The sequence below is a fragment of the Xiphophorus maculatus genome, chromosome 9 (assembly GCF_002775205.1).
Source record: "Xiphophorus maculatus strain JP 163 A chromosome 9, X_maculatus-5.0-male, whole genome shotgun sequence".
Classification (NCBI taxonomy): Eukaryota; Metazoa; Chordata; class Actinopteri; order Cyprinodontiformes; family Poeciliidae; genus Xiphophorus; species Xiphophorus maculatus.
Window position 1 is genome coordinate 22,190,621 of NC_036451.1, and position 7,976 is coordinate 22,198,596.

At 40.8% G+C, this 7,976-nt stretch overlaps 1 long non-coding RNA gene across 1 annotated transcript; it reads left to right on the plus strand.

Annotated features, from left to right (window-relative positions):
• Positions 1–1,683: 1,683 nt before the first annotated feature.
• On the plus strand, positions 1,684–2,492 carry LOC111609778. The gene is made up of 3 exons (XR_002753323.1): positions 1,684–1,730; positions 1,800–1,914; positions 1,978–2,492. It is a non-coding gene; the product is annotated as an uncharacterized LOC111609778 (long non-coding RNA).
• Positions 2,493–7,976: the final 5,484 nt, after the last annotated feature.

The window sequence follows — 7,976 nt, forward strand, 5'->3', positions numbered from 1 at the left end:
ACGTTTTTCTTGCTTTATGGGTCTCTGCATGAAGAAAGGGGGAGTGTCTGCGTGCGTGCAGATCCACACACAGCTGTGTGTGGATCTGTGACTGTGCACATAAGATGGTTGAAAGAATATGACCTAAATGACAATGAAACTCAACAGCTACATGCAGACATGAATAAACACACAGACTTTTGTCCCAACGGTGCAAAATAAGCAGCCCAGAACCGAGTTTGACAGAAGAGCATCTGAGTGCATTTTGGCAGGGAACATGACTCCCAGCGCAGTGCTTTATAGGCAGGTATAAAACATGAGGCTCTGAGTTTCCCCTGAGACAGCTGAGGGTCTGGAGGAGTGGAGACTTTTGGAGGAGAGAGCCAGTGATGTAAAGTTTGGAGTCAGGAATAGTTGGGCCGTTATTAAGGACCATAATACATACCTGTGTTTTGCTTGATGTCACATAAGGCAGGGCTAGTTGATATGCGTAGCATACTTCAGCAACAAGTGCTTTTACATTACATCACATAGAGCAGGGGTCAGCAACTTTTTCCAAAATAAAACTTGCCTCGAGCCACAAAAAACTACTAAAGAAAATATTGTACTAGTTAACAAAACGAAACTCCAGTTTTATTCTATTTTCAGATTTTGCAACAAAATTCCACATTCAATTGAGACTTTTTGCCAAAACTCCAACAACTTGATGCTTTCCATCCAATCTGAGTTTCAGCTATTTCGCAATGCCGTAAAGGCAAAACTCTGTAGATGTGCATAGGTGGTACAGAAAAGACTTCCAGCTGTAGCTGAAGGGTCTACAAAATTAAGCAAATGTACATCTCACTTTTTACTCACTGATGAGTGAGGGTGACATGTACATTTTGAACCAAGCTAACTAAAAGCTGCCCACAGTGAATCAGATAGTTGGGCATAAAGAAAACTGCATGTGATTTGGTAACAATGCTCCCTCCCAGTTGGCTTGTATTAAGAGTTTCATCCAAAATTGCTGATGAATAGCTGATGTTAGACTTGGGTGATTCAGTATTTCCATAGCCGTTCTTTTTGAACCTAGGAAACTCTCAATGTCCTTGAGAAAAGAAAAAAAAAATAAGTTAAAGTTTTAAAAAAAATCATCCACCACATGTTTTTGTCTGCATTTTCACTTCCCAGACAGAATTTTTCAAAACCTTTCTTTGAAAACTCAAAAGACTTACCAACACGAATACAACAAAAATCTGTAAATGTATGTAAGAAAGCCTCAAATGTATGTACAAAGAGAAGCAAGACATCAACAAAAACCAAAGTCTCATGTACTAATGCTGACGTGGATCTCCCACCAAAAACACGGCACATGCTTAGAGAAAATGATATTTGAACAAATGTTGATGCACCAAAAAGTGCGTTTCTATGGATCTAAGCTAATTTTATATTTGCATGACAAACAGTGTTAAATTCACATGAAATGTCATGTCAAACCTCCAACAAACACTGTTTTAATGGCAAATGTAGTGGAATTAATTGCAGTACCCAAGACATTTTTTGAGTAATTTTGCCTCATAAGCAAACACTGAGACTAAGACAACAGGTGTGGCAGGAAGAGGTGGAGGCTGCACCTGCTGGCAGGGTGATTGCAAGCGGGCCAATAGCGCCAGAGGGCGCTCAGTATAAAAGTAGGGGTGAGCTCCAGTCTGACGTAGTTTGCTGTTGACACACCACGCTTCCGTGTTGAGCTGTCTGTGCGCTGAGTACAGGTGAGGTTGACTACCTGCGTATTTACAGCTGCTTATACATCGTAGTCATGTAGAGCCTTTTATCAGCAGGAACGGACGGGCGTATTTACCTCCACATTGATTGTGGGTGAGGTGGTTCCTGCAAAAACAGTGCCAACATTTGAGCGTTCCCATTTGGGTGCAAGTGTGGAGAGCTTGCTAATTGGTAGGTGGAATGAGTGACAAATCTTGTTTTTATTTCTTTATTTTAAACTGTTTTATTATTTAGGAATCTCGACTGTCACACAACGCTGCTGCTTTGCCTGCACCAAGTCACTGCTTACTTAGCGGTTGCGAGAGAGAGACCGGCTGCCTGGGACACGCCCCCCACCCCCTCTTCCGAAATCGAAACAAGGAGCGGCTGATCGCATTCATTTCGGATTGGATTGGACTGGGTTGCTCATTTTGCTGTGCCGTCGAGCATAGGGATTTTATGGGTTTATTTTGACATTTTTTTATTTCTTTTATTGCCTGTATTTTTAACAAATTGTCTCTTATTTTTATTTTCTAGACTACCGGTGGTGCGCTCGGGCCCTGGATGCGGCGTCCCATTTTGGTGTGACTGTAGTGATCAGTACCAATAGGTGGAGGGAATTACAAGGAGTGAGTGACTTCACGGGTGTTTGTTTTGATTTCTTTGCTTTGGAGCCTACCATCCAGGACCTAGCTGTATCCACCGGTAAGCCTATTCGGATTTGTTTTGTGAATTTTCTTTTTTGTTCAGATACAGGTCTTTTTTTTTACTCTGTCATAATAAATTATTATTGTCTTGAGGCCTGTCTCGCTTTTTTGCAAAACCGGACCTGTGTCCCTTTAATAATTCCTGGGTGAAAATCCCGGGTGGCGTTGTTGGTAACAAACGACATTGTATTGTCCAAATCACGGAACGCCACACAGGCAAGAAAATTTTCTTACCAGCCCTTCATCAGGTCTGTAAGGATATTTGCAGGAAGCAATGGAGAAATCAAGTCCAAGTCTTTCGCAGCCAGAGGAAGACTGAGGGGAACAATGTGAGTGTGAAAGTTGTGTCGGACGCATTTTGCACGTACAAAATGGGTGAATAATGACTTAAACAATACCAGCTTGTGAAAATCTGCCTTCAGGAAAATGCTTTAAGATACACATTAGCATTAAAATATGCTTAAATGTAAGTACCGCAGTTACTGCAGCACGTTTTCATGCTGCCATAGAGCTGCCACTGGAATTAACTCACATAAAATCAGACATAACTACCTTCACTAATTGATCTCTGATTTGACTATCAATGAGTGTCGTTTTGACCAAAAATGAGATGTTTACTGCCGACGAACATGTGGTAGTCGCCTTCGATTGCCATTTCATTCAACTGGACATGAGGTCGGCTGCAGGCCTTGATCCATTTCCTGCATTATTCCAGACTCCGTTTGGGTTTTGGAAATGTAATAAATGGTATTCCGCCCTCTAACAACACAAGTCCAACAAATAGCTGTGTTCTGTACCCCAGATCAAACTCTCATCTGTTCGTATTATTCGTAACTCACGCTGAATGCAGAAGAATGTTGGGGGACGGGTGAGGCAGAGTCATTTCTGATGTTTCTCGTTTGGTTATTCACATTACAACCCATCAAACAGACATCAATGGTTAGGAAGAACATCCTGAAACTGTTATTACACTAGCAAAAACAATGCAAAAAGGAAGTCACAGCTTTCTAGTGAGGCACGAAGATCCACCCTTTGAGATAAAGCAGCTACCTTGCCAAACTGTCGGTTAGGGGAATTTCAACAGTTTTATTTACATTAGGAGAAAAGCTCCTGCTGCAGACCTGCTGTAATACTGCTCTGTTTAACTGTACTTTATGTCATGTCGATAAACCTGGCTGACAGGATCCTCCTATCCCTAAAACTGCAGCTCGTTTTGAAATGCCTCCTGTGAACCCGATTGTGGTAAGCAGCTGGATGGGTACAAACAGGATAAGGCTGTTTATCATAAACCAAAGTAGCTGAAGAACTCTAATGAAGCTAAGCCCATTTTTAAGGCTAAAGCCTGAACAACTTGGATGTATTATTTAATGATGTGTCTCAAAATGATGCCATATTTCTCAACAATAACAGTTTTCCTTCAATTGTGAAAACATGTTTACGTCCACCATGCAGATAGTATGGGTTCGCACAGACATCCATGGTCGCTTCAATATTTTTTTTTTCTCCCCTCCAGGGGGTCTTTTGTGGGCTCTAGTGTCCCTTATATGAAAGTAGGCTGACAGGAAAGGGGGAAGGAGAGGAGGGAAGACATGCGGCAAATGTCGCCGGGTCCTGGAATCGAACCCGCGACGGCGAGGACTCAAGGCCTCCAAACGTGGGTCGAACTATCACCTACGCCACCACAGCACGCCGGTCGCTTCAATATTAATAGATCTGAAGTTTGGCACGGAAACAAAAGTGGGGGAAAAAATATGCAACTTAGAGAAGCGCTCAAGATTTTTTGCAGTGCAAAGACATTGAGCAGTTCCTTCCAGTTCATCTTAACACTTAAGTGCTACTGAAGTGGTCATGTTGTGGTGGGCTGCATATTTAGAGCCACTTCTTATTGACTTGATTTTACAACTTTTAATGTTCCAGTGGAAAGTACAAGTCATGTGAGCACAAGTTGGTAATGGAAGAGCCAACTGTTGTGGCTTCACTGGCATGAAATAGCCGCGTGCCCTTTTGTGACTCTCGGTGCTCCGAGGGCTTTAGCTGCTCCATGAGTGTGCTTCCCGCAGGAAGTTCCCACTGCCCTGGCTATCGGGGCGGAAAATTTGTGTTTGTCAGCCACCTTAACCATAACTCACCCCCTGTCTCTCTCGTTCCCCGTCCCTCTGTCTCGTTGTAACACAAACTGAAACGCACAGAGATACACACACACACAGAGACATGGATCAGCACATGCTTCGCTCCCCGGCTCCCACAGCTGCCGCAGACCAACAGGGATCTGACGGCTTAATTGAGCCTGAGGTGAATCTGTTTCTTGTGTGAGGGATTCAGCTCGCAAAGCAAAACAGTTACCTGGGAAAGTTTTATGTTGCTGTCAGCTTAGTATCACAACTGTGGTTGATTACAGCAGGCCAAAGACAAGCAAGTGAATTTAGGGCTCAAGCCTAGCATTATGCAAAATTCACATTTTGCACATATTTGTACTGCTTCTAAAAACGGTAATATGTGAATGCAACTCATTCTTACTACAAATAGTATGAAGTACGGCACAATCTGTTGCTGTTAGATGAACTGAAAGGAGGCCCTTTATTGTATGAGGCCCTGTATCTGTGTCTGTAACAGATACAGAGCCTTATAAAAAAAAAAAATCCATGCCCAGTGATTTTTTTTTTTTTTTTTTGCATTTTGGTGCGTTACAAAAGCCGTGGAACAAACTTCAGTGTAATAAACATTAAAGTTTCCACCTGGCCTTCACCAATAAATCTCAGAAAAGTGTACTTGGCAGCCTTGAGTCAAGGCTTTGGAGAGATCCAGCTTTTTGCTGCAGCTACAGCTGTAAGTCTGTTGGATTTGTGTTGCATTCCAGATCGGGAGATTGAATTTATTTATTTATTTATTTATTTTGCCCATTTTCTTTGCAGAATACCTCAACTCGGTCGCATTAGTTGTAGAGCATATGTGACCAATTTGACCAATTTTCAGGTCTCGCCACAGATTCTCAGATTTAGGTTTGGAGTTTTAAGTGGACAAATCAATATGCTTTGGTCCAAAACATTCATTTGTAGTTCTGGCTGTATGAACTGGGTCGTTAGGTTTCTGCAGCAAGGAGAACTTCCACCCAAGTTTTAAGTCTTTGGCAGCCTCTAACAGGTTTTCATTCCTGTTCTGCATTTATTTATTTCGCCAATGTTCCCATCAGCTGACTAACTTCCTCGTCCCTACTGAGAAAAACATCCTCCGCCCTCCACAGAGAGTTAGACATTTGAATTTCCCATCACATCGATAATTTTGCACCTTTTTATCTTCAAAACTGTGCATTATTTTATTACTCATGGAGCCATTGTTAGTAAAAGCATGCTCTACTAGATGTAATGTGCTGCTCTTTAAAACTCCTGCATCAGTGACTTTTAAAGGTCATTATTTTTAAAAGGGTTTGAGAACACGTCACTTGAGAAGCGCGAGTGGTTTAGTCAAATCGAAAACAGAAGGGTGATAAAAGCAATTCTGCGTGGAGCCCTTTTCCTGTTCGGAGCTTGATCTAATTTCACCAGGCCAAAGAGGTGAAACGTGGATCCCACAGCTGGGAAGTAAGAATCTCGAGAGCGCCCAATGCACGCGAGGCACGTTTCCATCGGTGACCGAATGTGTCGTTTTACAAAAAGATGGCAGGTTTTGGAGGTATTTGGACAAATAAGTTGTGAATGCGTCCAAGTGTGTGGACTCATACTTTCTTTCCGAACCAAAAAAAGAAAGAGTTTAAAATCTGCCATAAGGGAACACTCTTAGTAAGGTTTAAAATGTCCCCCTTTCTTTCCATCATTTGTGTTCGGATATTTACACAAGTGATCATTCTTCCCTAAAAACAGTTTTTATCATTCATGGGAGACTAAATGCGGGATTGTTTCCAGCTTGGCTGCTGAGGAGAGGCTTTTGATCAAAGCACAACCACCCAGCTCGGAGCTTCACAAACTCTTGACGTAATGCATGCTGGAGAAGAACGACAACAAGAACAAAATGTAAAAGTGCTAACAAAAACCTGATACGGGGTGACTCACGTTAGCAGTGCCTGATGGCGTTTCTCCGGTGCTGGAAAGTAGCCTGCCCTGTAGACGATGCTTGAGTGGATAGTGCCTCTGGTCTGTTATTCTATTATAATGTCTGTTGTGTTTTTGGTAGACTTCGTATCCAAAACCATTTTGTTTCCATTCTTGACCTCTGATCAGAATGATCTGACGTGACAAAAGAAAAGAAGATCTTTCCCAAACAAATGCTAACTGCAATATGTTTCTGTTTTGAGCTTCCATGCGAAAAGAAAGCACTCCAAATTATGCTTTCTCATAACATAAAACAAGCACGATAGTAACTCCTTCTCCCAGAACCCAGCAAATTCACTGAACTTGATTTATCCTAAATATTTACTAAACTCAGCAGATTATGAGTTCATACCCTGTTCTCGAGTTTCTTACTTTAGGGGCAAAATAAGGTCTTTATTCATTATTCCCTGCTGACTTCATTGTCGAAGCATTTCTTTTTTTGGCTTTATTGAGGTTATAATAGACGGAACATCCATCGTTTCAAAACAAGTGAATCTGTTGATCGGGTCAGAACCAAGTTCACCTGCACACATTCTTTCACTGCGAGAGTCTTATTACTTAACGGTGGTTTCCAGGAAAACCACAAGACATGAGTGAAATGGGACTCGACAGTATTTTCCACAAACCCCTTTGATTCTAAGGCAAAACCCAGAGAAGATTTTCATAAATATCAAAGAATGTGAATATCAATGTTCTCTGGACTTATTCAGCGACTTACAAGCGTATTCAACTTTTCACAAACATACGTGTGTTTTACTGGGACTTTATCTGATGTAGAGCAACACTCTGTAACTGTGAAGTGAAAAGGGAAGGATTATGCAGTTATAATTACATTTTTCAAATGGATACTTTTTAGAATCACATTTTGCTGAATTTATATCAGGAAGTCTTAGATTTTTGCCTATTTCTTTTTTGCAATATAGCTTCACTAAATAAAAGTATGATAGTTAGGCAATTACTTGATTAGTCCCTGATTTAAAATTATTTTGTTACTGTACAGTAAACTGGATACAGCAAAAATAAAACACTTCTCAAGCTTTCTTCCAAAATTTTCCTGAGTTTCATTCCACCAATCTTCACTTGCATTAGGTTTTATTTAAAGGCATCAGAGTAAAGGGAGTTGAACTAAAATCTCCTTATCTTTTGACTTTGATTTTGTAAGAATCTAAAAATATATGTGCATCTTTCTCCTTCCTCTTCATCATTTTGTGCTGCTTTGTGAAAACTACCAATTAAATATCTACAAGTTTGTAGTTTTCAATGTGTCAAAACTGGGAAAAAGTTCAATATTCGTGAGTTGCTTAGCAAAACGTTACAAAGCATATGCCAAATTATAAACAATACAAAAATATTAACAAAATCCTCAAATTAAGGAACAAAAGAATAAAAGAACTGGTAACTTTGTGTCTTGACTGAAATGTCAAAATGAGAGACATCATTATGTATAATATGTTTACAGGGG